The sequence below is a fragment of the Callithrix jacchus genome, chromosome 3 (genome assembly GCF_049354715.1).
Source record: "Callithrix jacchus isolate 240 chromosome 3, calJac240_pri, whole genome shotgun sequence".
Lineage (NCBI taxonomy): Eukaryota > Metazoa > Chordata > Mammalia > Primates > Cebidae > Callithrix > Callithrix jacchus.
Window position 1 is genome coordinate 51657482 of NC_133504.1, and position 27723 is coordinate 51685204.

Consider the following 27723-nt stretch of genomic DNA (forward strand, 5'->3'; position numbering starts at 1 on the left):
CCAACTCACCCTGCACTTAAGTGACTAAGCAAGGCCACTTACATGACCCTTCCCAGAACAAGGAAAATTTTTCAAAGTGATACTGTCCATCAGGAAAATGGAGTCTGTTCACACCATGCTTATGGAAGTGAGGAAACCACTTAACTGATTCTTCCCCAAACAATACTTATCTGCTTTACTGAATTCCCCTGCAGACTCATTGTACACTAAAGCAGCTACCAACTTCTATCTTTGAAAATAGGATTAAAAAGGCTGGGCTTGGTGGTTCATGCCTGTAATCCCAGTACTTTGGGAGGCTGAGTGGGGCGAATCACTTGAAGTCAGGAGTTCAAAACCAGCAGGGCCAACATAATGAAAGCCCCATCTCTACTAAAACTACAAAAGATAGCCAGGCATGATGCACACCTGTTATCGTAGCCACTCATGACTCTGAAGCACAAGAATTGCTTGAACCGGGAGGTGGAGGTTGCAGTGAGCCAAGATTATGTCACTGCACTCCAGCCTGGGTTACAGAGAAAGACTGACTCCAAAGAAAAAAAAAAAAAGAAATAAAGAAAGAAAATAGGATAAAAAAAGAAAAAACATAAATGCTCAAACTGAATTGCAAGCTGTGTGTTAGTTTGGTAGGGTATCCGTAACACACACTGTGCTTTGTTTACTTTTCACTTGCAACCTGTGCATTAGCATCTCAAGCTCTGTACATTAAATGCAAATCTAAATTTACCTATGATTTTACATTTAATTAGTACAAACAATAGCATATATTTGTAAACATATATATTGCATATATACACATACACGTATTCATATGTATCCCAGTGCCAAAATCTGGAATATAGTTTGCCCTTTCACAGCAAAGCTGCCTAAAAACCATCATCTTAACCTTACTTGATAGAATATATTTGAGGAGTTGGAAGAAGATACTTGTGCTGAAGAGTCAATGTCATGATACACTTGTCTGATTCCATAATGTTAAGGGAACATCAGTCATATTTTAAGAGTAACTAGGGAGCTATGGTAGAATCCTACCATAAGTGGAGTCCAGAAAGACTTACTACAGATTGTGTCACCTGTAGGGTTACATTACTGGGAGGTTAATAAAATTATCTTGCCTTCTAGCTGGGAGTTACCATAGGGAATTCTTAGTATCATCCAAACGCATCAAAGTCCCTGATGCATTTTGGAACCACCTAGTGGGAGCTGTCGCCCTAATCCCCAGTCTGAATATCAGTGTAGATGCTTCTGGGTCTACACTGCTTCTGGGTCGTGTGGGTCGCTGGATCTTCAAGGACGACAAGATAACTCCAGGAATCTCCTGCTTGGTTGAAAGTTGCTCTGTCAACCCAATCTGAAAGGCTGGACCAATGGGAATACGGCAGACCTCTGCCCTGGCACACTGCTTCCCAGGTGGGATCACCTGCTGCCTTCCTGTTAACCTTCGTGCTCCTTCTGTTGTCCCAGCCCATTCCCCGGAACATAAGAACATTAACACAACTGCATTTAAGAATAGTGACTGGTCAGAATATAGGAGCTAATTGGATTATACCCAAATTTTCATTATCCTGGGGTGTGTCATCAGGGCATTTTACTCTAGGTTAACCTTGCATGTTTATCTTCCCTCACCCCATTCTAACCTAACAGTAGAGGCTAAATATACATATTTAAATGGTTGTAGAGCTTTTTTTATTCCATATTCTAGGATAAGTAATATATATGATCCCACAATAAGCCAATAATAGCAAGGACAAGGATGTATAAGTCAAGTGTTTTGGTCACATGAATAATAATACCATATCTTCTGTTACTGGTACAAATAGCCTTAAAGAGGAATGCATGGCCCTCTGCTCTTCTAAATCTCCTGAATTCACATAATAGTAAATGGATGGTTTCTTAGAAGCCAAACACAATTATCATCAAAACCTTTCAAAAAGGAAATTTTTGAGCTTCAGCTGGCAGTAAGGGGTTTTGTCTGGAGAGAGACTGCATTACTTTGTCACAATAATAATTAGTCATGAAATGTCATCTCCGTGCCAGTAGTGAGACTAAAATGTCTGGATGTCAATATAAATAGACATCAGGACGCCATACAAGGGGTTGAAAATATCATTGAGATTGTGGGTGTTTTGTTGGCAAAATAAAGACGTTGAGCAAGCACATATGTTATTCCAGTGGCTGCAAGAAATCAAAGCTTGAGTGAGGAAGCGCATGTTTTCTCTTGAGCTGGGAGGCAAAACACCAGGAAGCTTCGAAGCTGGCAGACAAGCATTCGTCAGTTGGGAACACCTGATACGTATCAGTACAGGTGCAGCCACAAATTTTTCTCCAAGGACTGGGGTGTAAGAAGGAAAATATGTGTTCTAGGGTGAGGAGGAAGCAAATGGAATTGATGCTTATCACACACAGCCTATTTAATTAAAGAGACGTTACAGTTCATCCCAAGAGTAAGCTTTTCAAACTAAGGTGACTTAGGAGACAAGAGATGGTTGCAAATAGCTTAGGACTTTCTGAATGTTTTAAAAGGAATTTTAAATGAAGGTAGTTTCAAAAAGAATATCTAAATGATATCTTTTTTTATGACTCTGAATCATATGCTAGGCCTTGAGATCCAGATATGGAAACCTGGGAGCTTCGCTTCCTTGTCGGAGCTGAGAGAGTTCTATGTGGGACTGCTGTGGATCAGCTGACGTTTGTATGGGGAGGTTTGAAACATCTTTTCTGTAGCTCTTTCACCTAGTGTTGTTTAGAAAAGGACATGTGTTGCAGTCAACAATACAGCTGCACCATCATCTGCTTTATGGCTCCCACTTCTGGACTGCCCAAGCATATCAGAGGAAGATAGTGAGGTAGACAGACAGTGTCGTGGTCTGTTTCTCAGGAGTGTGTAGCTATTGTCCCACTCTGCTTCCCCTAAAAAGAAAAAAAAAAAGCCCACTCTTTTATAAATTATTAAACTTATTGCCTGCAAATATTGAAGCAATTCTTAGAAATACACAATTTAAACCATCACTTCAAAGTAATTATTGGTAAAGTCTACCAATGAATGGCCTTCCCAAAAGAAACATGAGAGAATTTATTAATTCTGGAGACTGAAGCCAACCAAGGGCTTTCTCCAGAGTGCCCCAAGAGAACTGGAAATCAAAATAAGCCCAAATCAATGAAATCAAAATTTGATTGAGTTACTATAATCTAATCTTAACCCCCAAACTGCCTATGAATATGTAATCTAATTGACATAACCATATTCCAATTTACAAACCCTTGAAACTAGCCCATTCAATTCGGTGAACTTTGAGTGGCTCCATTAGGCCACGTACTTTGTTTGGTGAACTAGTCGGTATTAAAATGGTCTCTAGTTTACTTTAAAATATTATTTGATTAAGTTATAGTGTCTTAAGCATAAATCAGTTCAGGGATGTTCAACTCACATAGGGAGCAACTACAGTTTTATTCAATTTTCCATACCTCAAAATCAACATCCTGCATTCTGCTAATCAGCATACTGAATGCCAGAAGGAAATCTCTTGGGTTTCACAGTGTTGATTGCCATGATGAATATTAAATGTTAGCTATTAGACATCAGTGGTGAAATTAAAAATATTCATATTGCATGGAGAGGAGAGTGGTTACAAATATGTTAGAGACTTGCTCCAACTTTGCATGAGTAGGGTATAAAAAGTAAACAAAGGGCCAGGCACAGCGGCTCATACCTGTAATCCCAGCACTTTGGGAGGCCCAGGCAGGTGGATTACCTGAGGCAGGGAGTTCGAGACCAGCCTGGCCAACATGGCAAAACCCGTCTGTACTAAAATACAAAAATTAGCCAGGTGTGGTGGCAGGTGCCTGTAATCCCACCTACTCAGGAGGCTGAGGCAGGAGAATCACTTGAACCTGGGAGGCGGAGGTTGCAGTGAGCTGATTGCGCAGCTACACTGCAGCCTGGCAACAGAGCAAGATTCCATCTCAAAAAAAAAAGAAGTAAACTAAGACTTAGAGTTTACCTGTTAGGTGGAGCCCAGGGTTTGCTCCCTATAGTCTTGTGTCTAGATATTGTTAAGATGACTTCTGATGGCCTGATCTATAACACAGGGGTAAAAGATCCTGACTCTGAGTGCTGTGTTAGCCTCTAATCAGGCATGGGAGTTTTCAGAGAATCTAAGATAACAGAGAGCTGGACCTTATTAAATAGACAAAACTGCATAGTTTTGGACCTGCTTGCTCATCAATATTTGATGAATAACTATCTGTATATGTGGCAGAATTTGGTTTGAAACTTGCCTTCTTTATGACCTTGTAGCAAGGTTAAGGAATAATTAAGTAGCCCTTACCCACCTCAGCTTCTTCAATGGCTACTGTTACCTTCTGGAAAGAACCTAAGAATTGTGTATGATCAAATTGCCTTAGATCAGTAGACCCTACTTTCAAAGTATTCACAAAGGACTTTCTTTTTGTTCTTTGTTTGGAGACAGAGTATTGATGTGTCACCTAGGCTGGAGTGCAGTGGCACAATCTTGGCTCACTGCAACCTCTACCTCCTGGGTTCAAACAATTCTCATGCTGAGCTTAGCTTCCCAAGTAGCTGAGATTACAGGCAGTAGAGACAGGGTTTCACCATGTAGGCCAGGGTGGTCTCAAACACCTGACCTCAGGTGATCCACCTGCCTCGGCCTCCCCAAATGCTGTGATTACAGGTGCAAACCACTGTGCCCAATCACATAAAGGACTTTCAACAAGTCAAATTACTGCTCAATTAGTTCAAGGCTTGGGAGTCCAGAGGCTATCAAAGTTCTCAGAGACTGACCAATCAATGGCCAAGCTCCAGAGCCTTTAAACTATAAATAAATAAATATATACACATTTATGTATTACTCCGTTTTCAGACTGCTATAAAGAACTGCCTGAGACTGGGTAATTTATAAAGAAAAGAGATTTAATTGACTCACAGTTCTGTATGGCTTGGGAAGCCTCAGGAAACTTACAATCATGGTGGAAAGCAAAGGGGAAGCAAGGCACATCTTGCATGACAGCAGGAGTGGCGGGGGGTGGGGGAAACCACACACGTTTAAACCATCAGATCTCATGAGAACTCACTATCACAAGAACAGCATGGGGGAAACTGTCCTCATGATCTAATAACCTCCCTTGATATGTGGGGATTACAATTTAAGATGAGATTTGGGTGGGGTACAGAGCAAACCCATATCAATTTATATAATTGTTTATATATTTATATGGTTATTCTTAGTAAAATAACCTTAAATGTGTGTGTATATGTATAGATAGATATAGATATATAGATACATACATATGTATAGTAATGAATAACCTAATGAATATCAATTACTCAGGTTTTTTTTTTTTTTTGCATCAGAAACATACATCTTGGAAAAATAAAAATATTTCCACACTCCCTAAGAAATAACTAACTCTTCTTTTGAAAGTTCCTAGGGAGGGCAAGTTTTCACTCTATAGTGAGTCCAATGTACTAGTTCCATGTACTAGAAGGGATTTCAAATTCAATGTACTAGAAGGGATTTCTTGATGTCTACCCTAAATTTTGCTATTGACAAGTAAATAATTCTGAATGGCACGGATAAAGGTGAAATGTCTTGTATCTCAGAGTTTAACTGTGGGTTTCTCTCTCCTCAGTTCTTGATTTTCAATCATTTTGTTTGTTTTGTTTTCTTGTTTTTCCAACTTTAGAGTTGGGCCACTCACTGTATTCTCATATCTAACCTGGCAGTTGTCTTTTGTGACTGTCCTGGCAATTGTCCTTTGGAATAAATTGCCTGTCACTATAATGGTTAATAAGGAAATATAAGCCAAAATGTAAGTCTTTTTATTACACTAAAAATGCATCGTTAATTACACAAGTATGAGTAGCCGCCCTTTGGATGACTTGTCTCCAGTCTTAGGTTAGGGAGGCATCCTGGTCCAGCCACGGGCTGTAATTTACAGAACTGTAAACTTCACTTTCCTCTATTTCCTCCTCCTTTACCCAGCCCAGCAGCCACCACAGTTTTTAAATATAGAGCTGTCCTTTTTGGTCATAGTTCACGGCTAGTTATAGCAATATTCTCTGGATACTCAGCCAGACTTTGATGATTTTTTTAAAGGTACCAGTTAAGAATACCATAAGTTAAGAATACATTGCTCCACAAGTTCAAAGTAAAAATTCTCCTGTTTCCTTTCCCATAAGTACCAAAATAAAGTTAAGAAATCCTTTTTTCCCCATTTACACAAATCTGTGTTTTGCTTTAAATTGCTTTTCTTCCTAATGTTTGAAATTGGTAGCCAATGTTCATTTATTATACATTTTCTGAACACTGTTTCTGTGGTGGATATAGCATGGAAGTAAACTAAAAACAGATTGAGACACATATGTATATGCCCTGGAGGAGCTCACAAGACTAATAGAGGAGGAGACCTAGTATGCAAATAATCACACCCTGATGCTACATTGTGATGAGTGATTATAGCATAATAATCTCTGTGCTTCAGTCTCTTCAGTAAAATAGAGCTAATAATTGTTCTTTTTTCTTAGTGGACAGAAAACAATTATCACAGTATCTGGCAGATAGTAAGCTCTCAGTAAATGGTAGCTATTGTGTATTTCTCATTTTTCAAGGTCCAATTCATATGTGAAGGTCATTATAGTCCACTCCTGCCTAACTCTCCAACTTTACTTTTTTAAACTAAAAAATAATATGAATATGCCTATAGAACACATACAAGAGCATTGTATTATTTTTTAATTATTTAAAATTATTTCTTAATTACAAATACTACAGTGTTCTAAGTGGTGTGAGCTCCACAAATGATCCAGTGGATCATTTGTGACTTGGACTCTATGTCCAACAAGGCTTTACAATGCTGGCAATTCGCTTTTACCCAATATAAATGGTTGCAGTTCTCTTTGTGGAAAAACTGGGGTAAACATTACACTAAATACTTGGTGTGGTGAGTTGTATGTGTGTTCGTAGGTATAACAGGGCTAGGTAGGAACTCCAGAAAAGCTAATAGATTGTGAAAGAAAATATATAATCATACTGGATTTCTTGGCTCCATAGAAAACAATATTGACTCACAACATGTAAAACACAAAGTTATCATTTTAGCCAAAGAAAGTGATGTAACTAACTGCAGTGGTAGGGTGCTGGTGACGGAGAAGTAGGGCCAGGGTATCGCCTGTGTGCTGGCACTTTAGCTGCCCCTTCAGCAGCCCCTTCCAACTCCCAGTCAGTACTCTAACAGGCTGGCTTGAAATAAGGAGGTGAAGTCTCTTGTGCATACTCATAAGCTTCAAAATAGCCTTGGGAGTAAAAATCTATAAAGGCATTCCCTCATATGTCCTCATCTCCTATGTCAGGAGTTCAGGATTTCCAAGAGTCATGACTACTGTGGTTGAGCTTCCAACCATCTTTGAAGTTTAGCCAGTCTGAATATCAAATCCTGGGTTTGATCAGCTTTTCCTGTGAACGCATTGCATACCATGAGGGTGTCTTTGAAAGCTACCAAAGAGCCCCTCAGTTTTTGTAGTTTTCAATTCATTAATTGCCCTCAGCTTTTCATTATTAATCTGTAGAGTTTCAATGCAATTTACAAATAATCACTCAATTCTACTATCATTTTTCTCATACCTCTACACATTTCAGTTACCCAAATCATCTCATGTTGAGTGCATTTATCTCTACCTGCACATCCCAGCTCACTACCTACAAAAGTTTTATCAAGTGGACTGCCAATTGTTCCAGGGGCTTTCTGTACACCAATTACCTCTGATAGCCAAGGAGTGAGTGAACTGCCTCATCAGAGCACGAAACAGACGTGACAAATCTCTACCAGCCCAATGGGAGCTCTGGATCAAAGAGTACCTGTGAGAGGAATCCTTCATTGGAGGGAAATGGCCAGCCCTTTTACTACCTTCTTATGTGGCCATAAGCTAAGGGTTATCTGAGAAGAGTATGAGCTCAACTACCCTGCTTTGCTCTGTCATCGAGTATGCTGAGCTTATATTCTTGTGAACAGACACATAAGCATATGGTTTCTCTTCAATGTGGTATGCACATTAGACAGGGTCAACTCAGCGTAGCTAAGTGGAAGACTGAATGGGCAGGATAGAGTGGCAGTGAAGACACGCTTACAAAGGACTCTCACTTGCACTGAATACCAATCCCTAAGGTCATGATCTTCTTCTCATCCTCCTTAGTTAGCATGTTAATTTGAAAGACTGAAATAAGACTACACTGTGTATAATATGTGTATTCACAAAGGGTCAATTTATCATTTGATTCATAAATGAAAATAACTAAAATGATGCTTGGCATCTTCTGACCACAAATGATGAAGTATTTAGCCAAAGTGGAAACTAATTTGATTTTTCATGGAGTTATAAAAGAAAGCCAAGAAAATGTCTTAGTGTAGAATATTTTATGCTTACTCAATTTTAAAGTTTTAGGAGATTTTCTAACAATCATCAAAAAGTATTTATCAAGTGACTATGCTTAGCCTGGTCTTTGCAACACAAAGATATTTTACTGTGGAATGTCTATTGAGTTTGGGATAGTCAACAAATCATTCTATCTTCCAGATAAACCATCACCTAGAAAAACTCTTAATCTATTTATTCAAAATGCAACTGCTCAAGTTATTATAAATTTACTTGACCTTTTTTCCTTCATAGAAATTTTTAAATTACAAAAGTAGAACATACTTTAGTTTTTTAAAAAAAGAAAATGATATAAAAATAGTTACCTATCATCTCTCCTTTAGGGGAAGAATACCAGATTTGTTATCTCCCAGATGCTTTTCTGGATATCTTACTTTTAATCTGGGCAAACTTACATGTGTGAAAGAATTACCAAATCTATTAACTGAAAAGAGCATAATTCCCCACAATAAATTGTTCTATCATTGAAGAATTGCAAAGTAGCATACCATGAAGGAGAGGAACTCAGTTACCTGCCCAGTTTTAATTAGCAACTATCAAGATACCTTTGAATTGAATTATTAAATTATCTTCAAGAATTCCTCGGCCGGGCGCGGTGGCTCAAGCCTGTAATCCCAGCACTTTGGGAGGCCGAGGCAGGTGGATCACGAGGTCGAGAGATCAAGACCATCCTGGTCAACATGGTGAAACCCCGTCTCTACTAAAAATACAAAAAATTAGCTGGGCACGGTGGTGCGTGCCTGTAATCCCAGCTACTCGGGAGGCTGAGGCAGGAGAATTGCCTGAACCCGGGAGGCGGAGGTTGCGGTGAGCCGAGATCATGTCATTGCACTCCAGCCTGGGTAACAAGAGCGAAACTCCGTCTCAAAAAAAAAAAGAGAATTCTTCATAGAATTTGTTGTGACAAAATCATTGTCAGCGTTGTTCCTCTTGATTTATTGAACAGAATACACATATATATTCTATAAAAATATCTGTAGCTATAAATTTTTGTTTCTTAGATAATATAAACAGTTCTATCAAGCCATAACAGGTGGATAATGGATTCCAGTCTCTGAAACGAGCTCAGATATTTGACACTTGTATGAAATCACTGGGAAAAAATATCCACAAATGAAAATGTTAAGTCTTTCTATGGTGCCAATATTCTTTCTAAGTCAGTCATAAGCCACGGGTACATTGGTTAGTTGCTTTCCAGAACTTCTGAGACATGATATTCGGAGAAAAAGTCTTAGGAGTCCTTAGCCAGGGCAATGGAGACCATCAATTATTTTCTTAATCATATCACTTAAAAATAGGAATTCTTTGGCCTCGAATATTGTACTTGACTTTAACGATGTGGCCTTTGTGAAATGTTGTGCAAGGAAACTACTGAGATTCCACAGGGCCACATGTCCATCTGCGTTTGATTTAGTTAAGCCATCAAGTACTTGTGTGCAATATTTCAGACACATGGTTTTGCTTCTCTACTTTTCAAGTAAGTTCTATTTACTTAGGCAGATGTTGCAAATTAGCTCTTAAAATATTGCAAATGAAGTAGGGAAATTCTTTATGGTAGATCTAACTCTAATGTGAATTTCGTTACTAACTTACAAAGACAGACCAATCCCAGAATTCTATGGAACTCTTCAAGAAAATATTTAGAAAATATTTTTTTAAGAAATTTGAAGATGTTCTCCCCCTACACACACACACTTTCTCGTGTGTGTTGTTGCCAATGCACCTTATGGGCATCTTAGCAATCTGGAAGACATTGAACTCAGATTCACTCTCGGCCTTAGAAAATGTGAGTACCTTTAATACTTCACAGTTTCTTCAGTTGCTCCGTTAAACCCAAACTGAAAGAAGTACTCTATTAAAGCATCCAGTAAACTTCAAGTTGTAAGAATTTCATTAATTAGGAATATGAGTCAATTCATTAAATTCACCATAAGGCAACATTAATTTATGTAGTAGCACTTTCTATCCAGTTAAGACACTTTAAAATGCTGCTTTGAATCTATACATTATGAATAGAAAATATTTTTAATTATTATGCAAAGAATACCTAGATTTTGTGTTCTTTTTAATTGGTCCCATCCAAAAGGAATGATATATGAACATTTAAAAAGTTAGAATAGAGCATATCTCAGTAAGCTTATCTATTTACATTTTCAACTGTCTTACTGTCTTCTCTTTGCTAATGACTCCTAAAACTATGCCTCTAGCACTCATTTATCCCAAATAGTCCAGTTCCATATTTTAACCAACTGCACTATGAATCTGTCTGGATATAACTAGAAACCACGCATTGTCAGTTACACCAAGTTGAGGAAGGCAGGGATACCTGGGTCTTCTACATTCAGACTATGCTCTGAGTGCCAGCAGTATTGGCATTACCCACGAGTGTGTTAGAAATGCTGAGTCTCAGACCATACCCAAGACCTACTGAATCATGATCTACATTTTAACAAGATCCTCAGGTAATCTGTATAGACATTATTGAAGTTTGAGATGCATTGACTTAAACAAAGCACATTGATTTTAGGGTCTGACAATTTTGAGTTTGTTTTCTAGTTCTGTGATTTATCATCTGTGAGGCTATGAGCACATTATTTAGTGTCTCTGAATCTCAATTTCCTCATATGTAAAACTAAAGATAATGATACTTACTTTAAAAACCTGTTTCAAACATATCCAAGAAAATTGGGATTTTTATCTGTGGGAGAGAGAAATAAATCAGTTACATCAAATATTCGGTTGAACCATATGAAATGGGTGCCTCAGAAGGTGAAAAAAAATTATTCAAATGTTGACAGTTTCCTAGGGTTCATCCTTATGTAGCATAATCAGCTCTTAATAAATAACTAGTAATAAGTATCAGCATTAAATTTCTATGCCTGCCATCACAAACAACCACAAATTTAGTGGCTTAAAACAATGGAATAATGTCCTCTCACAGTTCTGAAGGCCAGAAATCCAATATCAAGGTGTTAGCAGGACTGGTTTTCTCTTTCTGAGGGAGGATTGGTTCTGTCCCTCTTTCCTCCCCCCTGGTGGCTGCTGGCCACCCCTGGCATTCCTTGGCTTGCAGGTGCATCACTCCAACCTTTGCCTCCATCTTCGCCTGGCTTTCTCTGTGCCTCTGTGTGTCTTCCCCTCTTAGTGTAGGACACCTTTCATTGGATTTGGGGCCTACCGTAAGTCCAGTGTGACCTCATCTTGAAATTCTACTTCCAAATAAGGTCATATTCTGAAATTCTGTGTGAACATGAATTTTAAGGGGACGTTGCTAAACACACTAACACACTACGGTACCCTTCCTCCTTCCCTTTCAGTAATACTAGTAACACCAATCTTAAACACTCAGAGTCGTTCTTGATCCTTCACTTTCTCATAATTCTTTTTTTTTGTTTTTGAGACAGAGTCTTGTTCTAGCCCAGGCTAGAGAGCAGTGGCATGATCTCGGCTCACTGCAACATCCACCTCCTGGGTTCAAATGATTCTCCTGCCTCAGCCTCCAGAATAGCTTGGATTACAGGTGGTCATCTCCACGCCCAGGTAATTTTTTTTTATATTTAGTAAAGATGGGCCTTCACTATGTTGGCCAGGCTGGTCTTGAGCTCCTAATCTCAAGCAATCCACTCACCTTGACCTCCCAAAGTGCTGAGATTATAGGTGTGAGCCACCGCACTCAGCCTCATATTTCTTATATTCAGTTGTGCCCAAGTCTAATGGCTTCCTTCTTCAAAACATTTCTCAGCTTTGAGCAATATGGGGCAAGGCTTATGATAAAATTCAGCAAAAAATAGAGCAGGTCATAAGAGACCCACAGCTTAAGAAGTCTCCACCGTTGGGTGAAAGAGCTCTGAGGGCTCACAGCTTGATAAGCTTCTAGCATCTTTGTTAGGAAAAGACACCTCCTCTGGGCTAGTGTAACCCTGCTTTCAAGTACCCACTCACTTTCTCAGCAGAGTGCTTTGTACTGTGAATTACCCTATAAAATATGTAGCATCCCTGAGTTATAAAATGGATTATATGAAAGTAATAGTGTTAATGTTAAAATTTATACTGAAAATTAGTGGAAATGCATCAAAATGGTAGTTGTGGTTGTGTCCCTGCAGAGGTGAGATTAAGGGCAGAGTCAAGCTCTGTCCTCCCCACTCTCGCTTTCTAGAATGAGCGTATATTAATTTATAATAGGAAAAATAACCTAAACCCTCTTTCAATATCTAGAGAAAAAATTATTTAAAAAAGAGTGAATAAATTATCTACCAAATGGAGTTGTCATTTGGCTGAATTTTTAAAAATGAAATGTAAGCCAAAACTCTAGAAGATACTTTTAAAAATTAGAAGAAAATACAGGAAAAGAGTTCATTGGTATCTGGACTTTCTCAGTATTGAAGCAATAGAAAAGTTTCAGTTATTTGTTGCTTTTTAACAAACCATCTCAAAACAATCCCAGTCATTTATTATCTTTCATGAGCCTCTGAGTTGACTGGCATTAGCTGGGTAGTTCTTCTGTTCCACATGGTGTTGAATAGGGCTGCAGAAACCTAGAGGCTTGACAGTGCCAGGAGGTCTAAGATGTCTCTTTCATACGGCTTGGAGTTGGTGATGGCAACTGCCTGAAAGGTCAACTGAGTCTGTCAAATGGATGCCTCAGTTCACTTCTATGGGCTTCTCTATGTGGTTGGAAGGTCAGAATTGCAGATCTCTTAAGGTCAAACTTGGACAAGTCATGTGATATCATTTTCTATATTCTATATGTCAAAATAAGTCACAAGACCAGCCCAGATTTAAGAGGAAAGAAGAGAAATAAAGAACTCTCAGTGGGAAGAGAGGCATCTTTAATCCACTGCTAACAGCAATAAGAAAGGAAAAGATCAATTCCTACAATTATAGGAAAAAATTCAGATTGTCAAATGCTTTCTAAAACAATAATAAATGAGGGACAACATTAGAGAAAAATCTGCAAAAAAATATGACTAATAAAACTTACTGTAAAACTCTCAGGTATAAAGATCTGAGTTACACTCTTCAGTTCATAGCACATTTTTTTCTATCTATTAATGGCCTTTTTCTCTTATTTTACTTATTTTCTTTCCCTCCATTTCAATTCTCACTTCTGTTTCTCTCCTTAGCATAGGCAACCACTAAAGCTCCTATTTTGCTTAATTCCAGGAATTGCGCTGTATGTAGTAATCTTGCTACTCATTCTGATAAATATCTACTCATATATCTTAGAGTATGTGAGCAATCTTTTAATATATGTGCTGCAATTTTGTACATTGTTTTAAATATTTATAAATGATCTTTAACTTTTAACTTTAAATCTCATTCCTTGGCATTTCCCATCCCTAGACCCTCATTTAAGAAGCTTAGAAGTGGTCACTCTATTCTAAAAACAAATAAAAAGTTTAACAGAGGGAAAGATTAACTTTTCTTAAATGCATAACAAAAGTGAGTTCACAGGGAAACTGGAGGAACCAACAGAATACAGAGTCACAATTTATCAGAGCAGAAACCTGTGAGCAGCAATCATCAGGGAATAAGTGCCAGGGTAGGGAAACCTGAACTGTAACTGATGAATTGCTGGAGGCAAAGTGTGAATAGCTGTGAGAGGCAAAAACTCCAAGGGGGCCCAGTCATGAGAGGAAGATGCCACACTCGTGATTTTTACTTCCTGGAGCTCTACCAGGTTCACACAGTGACTATTAAAGAGCAAAAACCCTTGTCCTTCTAGCAGAAAGAAAGAAAAAGGAACCATTTTGAAATATGCCTTCTGTTCTGCTCTCAGGAGAGACCGTTTATCCGGAACCTAACGTGCTGGAGTTTTATCAGAGCCCAGCTATTCATACACGAGGCCGACAACATATGAAAAAACGCTCAGCATCACCTATTCAGGAAGAAGGGAAATACGTAACTCCACCTTCCTCAGCCTGCTCTACCTAGTGGGTGGGGATGGGAAGACAAACTGAAATGCGTGTGTGAAGTTCACAATCCAGAAGCATAGGCTTGCTAAAAGACTAACACCTAATCATAGGACTACAGAATTATTCCTCAACCCAATCCCTCACCACCACATTACTAAAAGTGCAAGACATACTGAAAGCCAAAAAAAAACACAGTTTGAAGAGACATTAAAAAGCATCAAAACTGGACTCAAACATGACAGGGATGTTGGAATTATCTGACCAGGAATTTAAAACAACTATGATTAATAAGCTAAGGGCTCTAATGGATAACACAGATAACATACAAAAACAGATGGGCAATGTAAGAAGAAAGATGGAAGTACCAAGATTAAAAAAAAAGAGAAATGCTAAAGATCAAAATCACTGCAACAGAAATGAAGAATGCCTGTGATAGGCTTACTAATAGGCAAAATATAGCTGGGGAAAGAATCTTTGAGCTTGAGGATATCTCAATAGAATCCCTCCAAATTGAAAAGCAGAGCCAGGAGCGGTGGCTCACACCTGTAATCCCAGCACTTTGGGAGGCCAAGGTGGGTGGATCACGTGTTTGGGAGTTCGATACCAGTCTGACCAACATGGTGAAACCCTTTCTCTACTAAAAACTATAAAAAAATTAGCCGGGCATGGTGGCACATGCCTGTAATCCCAGCTACCCAGGAGGCCGAGGCAGGAGAATCACTTGAACCCAGGAGGCAGAGGTTGCAGTGAGCTGAGATTGTGCCATTGCACTCCAGTCTGGGTGAAAGAGTGAGACTCCGTCTCAACAAAAAAAAAAAAAGAAGAAGAAAAGCAGAGAAAAAAATGAGTGAAAAAAACCTGCAGAATATATAAGAACTGTGAGACAACTACAAAAGGAATAACTTACATGTAATAAGAATACCAGAAAAAGAAGAGAGAAAGGAACAGAAGAAATATTTGAAACAATGACTAAGAATTTTTCCAAATTAATGTCAAACACCAAACTACAGATCCAAGAATCTCAGAGAACACCAAACATAGTAAATGTCAGAAAAATTACACCTAGGCATATCATTTTCAAACTACAGAATATCAAAGATAAAGAAAAAATTATGAAAGAAGCCAGAAGAAAAAACACAAAACCTATAGAGGAGCAAAGATAAGAATTACATCTGACCTCTTCACAGAAACCATGCAGGCAAGAAGATGGTGGAGTGAAATATAAAATTCACAACCTAGCATTCTGAACCCTGCAAAAGTATCCTTCAAAGGTGAAGAAGAAATAAAGACTTTTTCAAACAAAAATGGAGAGAACTGTTGTCCATTGCTCTGCCTTTTAAGACATGTTAAGTGAAGTACTTGAGAGAATAGGAAAATAATCTAGGTTAGGAACTTAGATCTATATAAAGGAGCGCTTCTGAGAAACAATAGTGAAATTAAAATTGAAAAGAATTTTCAATCCAGAATCTCATATCCAGCCAAACTAAGCTTCATAAATGAAGGAAAAATAAAATTTTTTGCAAATAAGCAAGCACTCAGAGATTTCATCACCACCAGACCTGCCTTACAAGAGCTTCTGAAAGAAGCATTACACACAGAAAGGAACAACCAGTATCAGTCATCCCAGAAACTTACCAAAAGGTAAAGAGTATCTCCATAATGAAGAATCTATATCAACTAATGGGCAAAATAGCCAGCTAGCATTAAACGACAATATTAAACTCACAAATATCAATATTAATCCTAAATTTAAATGGATTAAACACTCCAATCAAAGACACAGACAGGTAAATTGAATAAAAAGTCAAAACCCATCAGTATGCTGTATCCAGATCCATCTCATAAGCAAGGACACACAAAGACTCAAAACAAAGGGTTGGTGGAAGACTTACCAATCAAATGGAGAGAAAAAAAAAACAGGAGTTATAACTTTCATCTCTGACAAAACAGACTTTAATAGTAACAAAGACTAAAAGAAAGAAAGAAGGATATTACATAAAGGTAAAAGGATCGGTGCAATAACAGGAGTCAATGATCATAAATATATATGCACCCAACATAGGAACACCCAGATACATAAGACAAGTTCTTAATGACTTATAAAGAGACTTGGATTCCCGCACAATAATAGCAGGAGACTTTGACACCACATTGTTAATATTTGACAGTTCAATGAGATGGAAAATTAGCAGGAACATCTATGATTTGAACTCAGACCTGGAACAAGTAAACTCAGTGAATATTTATAGAATTCTTCTCCCCAGGTCCACAGAACATACATTTTTCTCAGTAGCACATTATACCTATACTGAAAGTGACCACATAATTGGAAGTAAATCACTCTTCAGCATTTGCATAGCATTTCACAGACTTAAATGAAATATTGGTTGGCTGTTTGTTTGTTATTTTCTTTCTTTATTCCTTCCTGTCTCCATTGTTAAGTCCAATTATCAGCATAAAAGAGGTTTTTAATACCTATTTTTAGATTGCATTCCAGCCTGGGCAATAGAGCAAGACTCCAGTTCTCTCTCCCCATTTCTCTTTTTCTTTCTTTAAAAAAAAAAAAAAATTAAAATTCTTATTCTTAACTAATCTAACAGATAACAGTTTGGTCAAAATAATAATAGCAATGATATATTCAATTATATTGTTATACATTGTTGAATACCCATATATTCAATTATATATTATATACATAACTATGTATAAATGAAATGAATGACAGAAACAATACAAAAAATTGGAGGGAGGAATTAAGATTATTTTGTTATAATAAGGTACTTGCACTACCCCTAAAGTGGTATAGTGCTATTTGAAAGGACACTTGAATTAATTCTAAATGTATATTGCAAACTCCAGAGCAACAACTAAAAGTCATAAAAAATAAGTACAACTGATATGCTAAGAGAGGAGAGAAAATGGAATCATAAACTGCTCAGTTAAAATGTACATGCCTATAGTCCCAGCTACTTAGAAGGCTGAAATGGGAGGATCCCTTGAGCCCAGGAGTTCAAGAACAGCCTTGGGAACATAGTGAGCCCCTTCTCTTAAACAGAAAAAAAAAAAAATGAAAACCCTAAACTAAACTAGAAATAAAAGCACAAAAGGCATACGAAGAGTGGAAAACAAAGATAGGAGCAAAGGACAAAGAAAACAGTAACAATACGGTAGATATTAATCCAACTATATCAATAATCACTTTGAAGATCAATGGTCTAAATACGCCAATTAAAAAACAGAGATTGCCGGAGTAAATGAAACAAGACCCAACTATATGTTGTCTATAAGAAACCCACTTTCAATATAAAGACACATACAAATTAAAAGTAGATAGATGGGATTGGATAATCTCTTACATATTAAAAACAAATTTAAAACGTTGAGTTATTGTGTATCACTGGTTATAATAACTTACCAAAAGTCTACTATAAATTCTGATAAAGGGCAAAGTTTTTTAAATAAGTAAGTATACGACAAAAGATAAACTATCCTAACACTAATCAAAAGAAGCAAGAGTAGCTATATTAATTTTAGAATAAGCAAACTTCAGAGAAGAAAAGTTATCAGGGATAGAGACACTATGTAATGATAAAGGGGCCTGTTCTCCAAAAATAAAAATAAAAATAATAACAATTCTTGATGTTTATGTACCTAACAACAGAGCATCAAAATACGTGAAGCACAAATTATTAAAACTATAAAGAGAAATAGATGAATCCACTATATGGTTGAACACTAAATCTGATGCCTTTTTCAAATTTTTCTGTCATTGCTGTTTTTGATATTTATCCATTGCTATAGTTTGATATGGGTTTTTCCCAGCAAAACTCATATTAAAATTTGATTCCCAGTTTGACAGTATTTGGAGGTGGGACCCAGTGGGAGACGTTTGTTTCATGGGGGCAGATTCCTCATAAATAGCTTAGTGCCATTCTCACAGAGCGAGTGAGCTCTTGTTCTGGTGAGACTAGATTAGTTCTCACAGGAATGGACTAGTTCCTGTCAAAGCCGGTTGTTATGAAATCAGGATGCCCCTTGGGTTTTCCCTTTTTGCACATATTAGCTCCCCTCTGACCTTTCAGCACTTTGCCATGCAGCACAAAGCCCTTACCAGAAGCTGAGCAGATGCTGGTGCCATGCCCTTGGAACTTCCCAGACAGCATAACTGTGAGCTAAATATACCTCTTTTCTTTGTAAATTACTCAGTCTCAAATATTCTGTTATAGCAACGTGAAGTGATCTAAGACATCCATGTTTCTTACATGTACAATTAATCACTGAACAATGTGGGAGTTAGGGACACTGATCTCCCTCCAGGCAGTTGAAAATTTGTGTGTAACTTTGACTCCCACAAAACTTAACTACTAATAGCCTACTGTTAACACAAATAGTTGATTGACAAATAGCTTTAGCTTGTATTTTATATGTACTATATGCTGTATTCTCACAACAAAGTAAGCTAGAGAAAAGAAAAATGTCATTAGAAAAGTCATAAGGAAGAGAAAATATATTTACTCTTCATTAAGTAGAAATGGGTCATCATAAAAATCTTCATTCTCATTGTCTTCGCACTGAGTATGCTGATGAAGAAAAGGAAGAGGAGGGTTTGGTCTTGCTAACTCATGAGTGGCAGAGACAGAAGGGGTGGAGGAGGTGGAAGGGGAGGCAGGAGAAGCATGCACACTTGGTGTAACTTTACAGAAATACATGAAAATTCCTGCCTGACATTTTTCTAAAAATGTTTCCATAATACCATTGCTTCTTCCACTGTTTGCTTTAGTTTCAGTGTCTCTATTATAGAAATATCCATGTTGTAAAAGAAGTCAAAAGCAGTTTTGAGTCATCAGAAACCTTCTGCCAGATTGTCTAATGTCAATTTATTTCCTGGCACTGCTTCTCCTACATCTTCGCCCTCACCGTCAGGCACTGGTTCGGAAGCACTCATATACATCAAATCATCTTCTGTTAATTCCTCTGATGTGATATCTGTTAGCTGTTAAATTTCTTCAAGATCCATATCTTGAAACCCTTCACACCGCCCACCCCCCACCTTCTTTTTGTCATATCCACAGTCTCTTTCAGGATTTTCTTGCTCGGCTCTGTTGCAAATCCTATGAAGTCATGCACCACATCTGGACAGTCTTCTCTGGCAGGAATGTGTTGTTTTGGGCTTGACGGCTTTCACAGCTCTTCCTAGAACAATGCTGGTATCTTTAGTGGTGTCATCCTTCCAGACTTTCATGTTACTCCATCGGGGTTTTCTTTCACAGCGTTGGCAGTCCTCTCCATAGAGTACCTTGCGTAATGAGCCTTAAAGATCCTTAAGACCCCGATCTAAAGGGCAACTTAGAGATGTTGTGTTTGGAGGCAGGTAGACTACTTCTTTACCTTCAGTGTTGAATTCATGGGGTGGCCAGGGACACTGTCCAATATCAAAAGAACTTTAAAAGGCAGTCCCCTACTGGCAAGGTACTTCCTGGCTTCAGGGACAAAGCAGTGATGGAACCAATCCAGAAAAAGGGTTCTCATTGTCTGAACCTTCTTATTATACAACCAAAAGACTGGCAGCTGGTGTTTATTTTTTCCCTTCAAGGCTCAGGGGTTAGCAGCTTTATAGATAAGGGCAGGTCTGATTATAAACCTAACTGCATTTACACACAACAGTAGAGGTAGCCTATCCCCTTCCCGCTTTAAATCCCGGTGCTCATTTCTCTTCCTTACTAATGCCTGTCCTTTGTGGCATTTGTTTCTAGAATAGGGCAATTTTATCTGCATTAAAAATCTGTTCAGGCAGATATTTCTCTTCAGTGATTTTCTTAATGGCATCTGGAAACTTGTCTGCTGCCTCTTGGTTGACAGAAGCTGCTTCTCCCAATATCTTGACATTTTAAAATCCAAGCCTCTTTCTAAAATTATCAAACCATCTTTTGCTGGCACTAAATTCTTCAGCTTTATATCCTGCATCTTCTTTTTTCCTTAAGATGTCATATAATGACTTCTCTTTTTCTCAAACCATATTAGAGTCTATACATATGCTTTTTGTATAGCAATCCCTCGCATAAAAACTGCATTTTCAATATGAGATAAAAAGGTATTTTTCAAAAAGTATAAGTTTTTTTTTGCACCTGCTGGTGTAGCTTCAGCAACTGCTTCACAAATTTTCTTTTCTTTTTTTTACACTGGTCCTTATGCTGGACTAATCTATCTTGAAATGTTGGGCAACTGCAGCTGCAGATCTCAATCCATGGCATATATCAAGCGATTCAACTGTTTCTTGTAATATCATGACTTTTCTCTGATTCTTGGGAGCACTTTAAGCATCCTTAGGAGTATTTCATACACGTTCCATAGTGTTCTTCAAGGTTTATGGTATTGCACTAAACATGATGAAAAATATGCAAGAACCACAAGAGATCACCTTTTACAATGATAGGTGATTTCCTGAAGAGCTGAACTGCTCACACAAGAGATGATTGCTATCACACAGCATTTTAAATAGGTATTGGCAACACCTGAGCTCACTACAATAGCAAGAGGAGGTATCTAGAAGTTATTACAATAGTACAGAATATACTACAGTTACTTTATGCAGTTATGATTAACACTGCATCTTTACAACTTTTAGATTTCTGTCAACTGCCAGCAGCACCATGTATGATCCGTGTTTGTGTGCATACATTCCGGTATATTTTAACTTTTTATAAGAAATTGTGATATTTTATATTAGTAAATGATAGAATAGACTAGTATTTACATATATTTTATGCATTCATGACATGTATAGCTGTTTCTTAATTCTTTGATATTACGAGGCTATGTGGTTCGTCTATGAGTTTTTTCAAATAGTTGTAAATCTTAAAATAATTTTCCATTGTATTTATTGAAAAAAAATTCGCAAATAAGTGAGGCCTCACTCAAACCTGTGTTGCTGAAGAGTCTGCTGGCTTCTCCTGGCTGCATGGTATTTCACACTATGCATCCACAATATTTTATGTATTATTCTCTTAGCAATGGACACCACTTTGGCTGCAATCTCTTGTTACCGTAAACAATACTGGGAAGAAAACCTTTTATTTATTACCTCTCAGACTCTAGCCAACCCTTCTGAAGGCCGAGTTCCGCAAACTGCACTTCCCAGACTTCCGTGTCAGCTCACTTCTAGTTATGTCCTTCCAATAGAAGATACTGGCAGAAGATCACAAGACATGAGGTGGGGAAAAGGGGCTCTTCCTGCCAACAGCCTCTACTGGCATTCTTCCATCAGCAGCAGGCAGCTAGGGCTGCAGGCTAGAGCTTCATTGATTGTACATAGCACCAGCAGCATCACACCTGCACAGAGATGCTAGCAGATGAGCTGTGCCCCTTAGCAGTCCGAGCTCCAGCTCTGTACCCTTTCAGTGGTTCATGTACCATCAGCCTTGCGGCACCTTCCTCTCAAAGGTCTGGGCACCAACCCCAAGGGCTCCCTCCTCAAAGTCCCTAAGTTGTGTTCATACCACCTCTTTCCTTTTGTTCCCCCAGTTCCAAAAGTGATAGCTACTATTCATAGTTATTAATCCCTGAGTTACCCCAGTGTGCACTATGACCTCTTCTCTCCTTCCAATACCTGTTTAATTGGCCCCCTGTATTAAATATTTACTGAAATATTTAGCAAATTTTTTTTTTTTTGGTCTGGACCCTGATTGATTCATCTCCTTAAATCTCTGTGCAATCATTTTAGGAAGAAAGGGAAATTACACTCAGAAGTGAGATCATCAGTTACAGGGAATATGCATGTGCAATTTTAAAAAATCCTGCTAACGGCCATGCAAGCATGGCTGCCATGTTTAAACTCCTTCATTGGTGAATAAGAGGCCTCATGCTTTCACATTCTCATTTCACATTTTATATTTAATCCATTTTCCTAATTTTTGACATTTGGGCATAACGTGGTGATATGGTTTGGCTCTGTGTGTAATTCGGATTACAAATCTCAAATTGTAATCCCCACATGTCAAGGAAGGAACCTGGTGGGAGGTGACTGGATCATGGGAGTGGTTTCCCCCATGCTGTTTTTATGATAGTGAGGGAGTCCTTGGGAGATTTGATGGTTTAAAAGCGTCATTTTTCCTTGCATTCTCTCTCTCTCTGTCCTGCAGCCATGTAAGACATGCCTTGCTTTCTCTTCACCTTATGCCTTAATTGTAAGTTTCCTGAGGCCTCTCCAGCATGCAGAACTGAGTCAATTAAAACTCTTTTGTTTATAAATTACCTAGTCTCAGGCAGTATCTTAATAGCAGTGTGAAACTGACTAATACAAGTAGTTTTTCATCTTAGTTTTAGTTTGCCTTTTCATTCAATTATTAACAAGTTTTACTTTATTTTATTAATTAATTTTTTCTTTTGAGACAGGGTCTCACTCTGTCACCCGGGATGCAGTGCAGTGGTGTGATCTCACCTCACTACAGCCTCAACCTGAAGCAGTCGTTCCACCTCAGTCTGGGACCACAGGTGTGCCACCATGCCTGGCTAATATTTGTATTTTTTGTAGAGTCAGGATTTTGCCATGTTGCCAGGCTGGTCTTGAATGCCTGATCTCAAGTGCTGCCCACCTCCGCTTTCCAAAGTGCCGGGATTGCAGGTGTGAGCCACTGTGCCTGCCCGAGAGTTTTACTTTAAAAAGTTGCTCCTCATTCAGATTTTACATTATTGCCAATATATCACCTTTGCTTGTAATTTATTGTTTGTTAATCCTTCTACTGCTAATTTATAGAAGTTTGCAATACAGTCTAGATATTAAACCCTTGTTAATTTTAGGCTTCACAAATATTTTATCTCAGTCTAGTATCTGTTAACTTACTTCAACATGTGTAGTTCTTTGAACAGACGTCTTGATTTGTGTATAGTTAAATCAATGGCTTTTTTGCTAAATTACTTTTGCTTTTTAAAACAGACTTAGTTGAATATAATTTTTATGTTCTTTAATCGAGTTCAATATTTTTTTCTATAAAGTTTTGTGCATTCTTTGTCAGGCTGATTTCTAGTTTCTATTAATTAATAGTTTTTATGGCTATTCTAAATATTTTATTTTACCTTATATTTTCTAGTTAGGTGTTGCTGCTAGAGAGGAATATTTTTTATATTTGTGAGTTTAATTTTTTGCTCTGTTTACTATTACAAGCCAAAACTTCCTGGCATTAAGACAGCCATCTTATTTTGCCCATGGATTTTGTGGGAGTCAGGAATTTAGACAGGAAATAGTGGATGCAATTTGTCTCTGCTTCATGATGTCTGGGGCCTCTGCTGAGAAGACTTAGTGGCTGCAGGTGACTTGACAGCTAGGGGCTGGAATTCCTTGGAGGTGCCTTCACTCACATGTCTAGCAGTTGAGTGAAGGCACCTCCAGCTTCTCAGTGGAACCTCAACTGATTTTTTAGGCAGAACACCTAGATGTCACCTCTCTCTTTGCTCTTTCCTCTTGGGCTGGTTTGAGCTTCCTCACAGTATGGTATCTGAGATGCTGGTAGGCCAAGGGGAAGTTGCTAAGCTTCTTATGACCAAGTCTTGGATATCATAATCAGGAATGTGCTGGTGGGAAAGATACCAGTTTCACTAGGATGTTCAGTGACGGCTCTTTTCTGCGTGCCAGGGCTGGTGATACAGAAGGTGGTTACAGAGCTGAGTTCTTTAATAGAATGGCTAAGTACCAATAGCCATGTATTGATACTTAATCATTGGGAGCCAGTTCAGCGGGACAACCAAAGGCCTTTGACTTATAGGGAGTCGTAGAGATGGTTAATTAAACATGTGTCCCTAGGGGTAAAATAGGCAGCAACAAGGGTGCTGTTTAATATTTGTTGTAACAATAAAGCCAGACTAGAGAAGCAGGAAGTTGAGAGTGGCTGTCCAAATAAAAATTCATGATCTTTTGTTCAGTTCCTGTCCTTGAGCCAATTTTGAGATCCAGAACCCATTGACTAAAGAAGTATCTGGGTCCCTAGAAAGAAAGGCCTTACAATACCATGGCAAACATATATTGTAAAGATTTCCTCAGTCCCTCTCCAAAGTAACCTATGGTCATATTGAAGGGGCTACATACACTATGAAATGGAAATAAACACACTTTGTGAGGTCTGGTGGACGCAGAGTGTCAGTTGACATTGATTCTCCAGCATCATCATGGTCTACCTGTTACAGCTGGAGCATGTGGGGAGAGTTAACAAATGGAGTCCTGGCCAAAGCCTGGCATATTTTTCTTGTCCATGAATGTATCAGAGGTATTGACATACCTGGCAGTTGGAACCCTGGGCTCCACTGGGTCCCTGGCCTGTGGAATAAAACTATCATAGAGGATGGAGAAAGCCAAGTGGGAGCCTTTGAAATCTTCAAAGTACGGCATTCTTGGGTAGAGGAATAGGATAAACATGTGGACTTGCATGTGAAGTATGTAAACCAGGTAGACAACATGGATTGGCCCTAGTTTATGTTAGCCAACCTTTATCAATGTGTCCACTGCAATGCTGGCAGAATGTACACATAAAGTGGCCGTGGCAGTTGAGATAGAGATTGTGCAGGAGCCTAATAGCAGAGACTGCTACTCATCAAGGCCGGTCTAGCTATTAATACTTCCAATATCTAAACTGCCAACAACAGAAACAAATGTTAAGCCCCCGACATAGCAGTGTTCCTCAAAAAGACCAACTGGCTACTTGGCTTCAAACTGACTTCACTGGGATTCTTTCATGTTGGAGATGCCAGCAGTTTCTTCTTACAGGAATACTTATTCCTGATATAAATTTGCCTTTCCCACCTACAGGAAAGCACCATTACCTGGGAATTTATGGAATGCCTAATCTACAGACATAGAATTCCACATGACATAACATCCAGTCAGAGAACCCACCTTAACTGTAATACAAGAGCAAAAAGGTGGACCCATGATTACGCAATTTACTAGTGATATTACACGTACTTCACCCACATCGCCAAGCAGCTGCTGGTGTTTCAAAGTGTTGAGCAACTTGTTGAGGGGGCAGCTGATGTGCTAGCTAACAAGCAGTGCCCTATGCGATACAGCACCATCCTTCAGGAAGCAGAACGTTCGTTGACTCAGAGACCTCACTGTGGCACCACATTTTCATCAGGTAACATCAGGTTCCCATGGGTCTGGACTCAAGGGACAGTAGTAGAATTGGCCCCACTTACGATCATTCCCAGAGATCTACTGGGATACTCTGCAGATTCCTGCCTGGGCTGCCTGCAGGATGAGAGGCCCTCATTTCTAAAGGGGGCATGCTCTCACCCAGGGAAATAGCAAGGGATTCCTTGAAGTATAGGATATAGCTGCCCCTTAAACACTTCGGGATATTTATGTCCCCCAATCACCAAACAAGAAGAGAAGTCATCAGCTTGTTATAATTGATTCAAAAATGTATGAGGAAAATTTCCTGGTATGATAGAGACAAACAGGAATATGTGTAGCACTCAGGTGATCCAATCTGAGCATCTCTTCTACTCTTTGCCCATATGAATGGAAACATGCAGCAAGCCAGAGAAGTTTGTGTTTAATGGGAAGTTCTACTCTTCAGAAAAACTGCTATGGCCAACATAGAGGGAAGAGAATTTAGAATGGATAGTGGAGGAGAAAGATGATGAGTTCTAGCTGTGGCCTTGAGACCAACTCAGAGACAGGGGCTCTATTTCGTCACACTGACCTCTCTGAAGCATCCCTGAGGAAATTAGGTCCATCAGAGCCCTTGAGGAGCTAGCTGTTTCCAAATATCTTAGAGAAAAGATTCACTGACCAGAATAGAGCAGGTGATTACCCGGCAGTCTCCAGCTGTCAGCTTCTTCAGGATTTGCCTCAGCGTTCAAGCTATGTTCAAATTCTCCTTGGAGAGACCCTAGTTCATGACTGAGCAAGACAGTGGTAGCAGAGGTTAGACCCTTCTTGGGGTGGTGCCCAGCCAATAAGTGAGCATGGCAGTGGCATAAGGGCCTAGTCTTCTGCTTACCATGCAGGCCTCCTCCAATGGGCAGTGATTACTCTGGAACTTCCTGTTGGGTCAGCACAAATATTTTAAGGTCTTCATCAGGTTCTGATGATTTCCTCTTCACCGTCTTGCTTCCTCAGCTTCTTTTTCACAAGAATTACTCTCCAGTAAAGTATTTGTACTCTTAATTCCATCTCAGTTTCTGCCCTCCAGAGAACCTGACCTGCAAAATATTTTATTCATTTTTGTAAGCAGATTACCTAGCATAGTACCTGGAACATAATAGGTGTTCATTAAGTATGTGATAACGGGACTCATTTATTTACAGCAGTCTATGGTGAACTACATACCTAGTCATGGTCTAGTAACATGGCAGAGACAAACAAGTTTCCTGTTTTTCTTTTTTATTTTTATCCTCTGATTCAAGAAACCTTTAAGGATTTTAAGGCAGCAAAGATGATGATGTTTTTGTTGGCTTCTTATTCATTAAAATGAGACACAATCTAATTCTTCCAAGTCCTTTACAATTTTCTGAGGCAGAAAATTTTCCAGGCTGGGAAAAGAAGACAAATTTGTATTTACATCACAGGGCATTTTCACCAAATATTTTTCTCAAATGACTAACGATGTGTTCATCACAGCCAGTCAAATTTGAGATGCTACCCAAAAGCACAAGGCAGTAGAAATAATCCGTCAGCCAAAAAAACCACATAAAAGCCTTCAGTGCAACTCTGAAGCCACCCACGCAGCTGCTTGAGCAATCAGTCAGGGTACAGAGGCAGGAACTCAACTCATGTGGTGGCTAAAAGACTATTTGAAGAGCTTGGCAAAAGCTTGTGGATTTCATAAAGGGGCTTTTAAAATGAGAAACAAAAAATGATTTAGATCAGCTGCCCCCACGGCAATCCAGTTTCCTGTGTCACTTTGTAGACAGCTTTGCCGCTATATATGATGCTTTGCTTCAGAGAGCTAATATAAATAGCTCTATCTAAGTGTACTGCACAAAACGAGAGCAATTCTGAGAGCACCTCTAGACAGATAAGAATTGTCTCTCTCTGGGTCAAAGTATTTAAAAGAAAAAAATGTGGGCAATTGTTTTTATCTCAGGGATAAGAAGAAATACCCCAACAAATTTTCTTGGAGCATGCTAGTGACAAAGTAAGTGAAAAGCTGACCTCTGTACTAAAAACCTGACACATTCTCCACAGCAATGGTTCCCAGGGGCATCAAGTTCATGTACCTTGCAAAGCAGAATCAAAATTTGAGGAACCTTACAGAACGGCTGTAAATTCCCACTGTACACTTTTTATTCCTACTAAAACTTCTACAGTCATTTTTGAGTATGAATTTTGGAGTGATTTACAGCAATCATTTGAGTGAAATACTATGC

At 38.7% G+C, this 27723-nt stretch overlaps 1 long non-coding RNA gene across 1 annotated transcript; it reads right to left on the reverse strand.

Moving 5' to 3' along the window:
* Positions 1-1660: 1660 nt before the first annotated feature.
* On the reverse strand, positions 1661-27645 carry LOC108590802 (uncharacterized). The gene is made up of 4 exons (XR_013532878.1): positions 26684-27645; positions 26355-26556; positions 11099-11144; positions 1661-2907 (listed from the first exon to the last, which is right to left on the reverse strand). It is a non-coding gene; the product is annotated as an uncharacterized LOC108590802 (long non-coding RNA).
* Between the last annotated feature and the right edge of the window lie 78 nt (positions 27646-27723).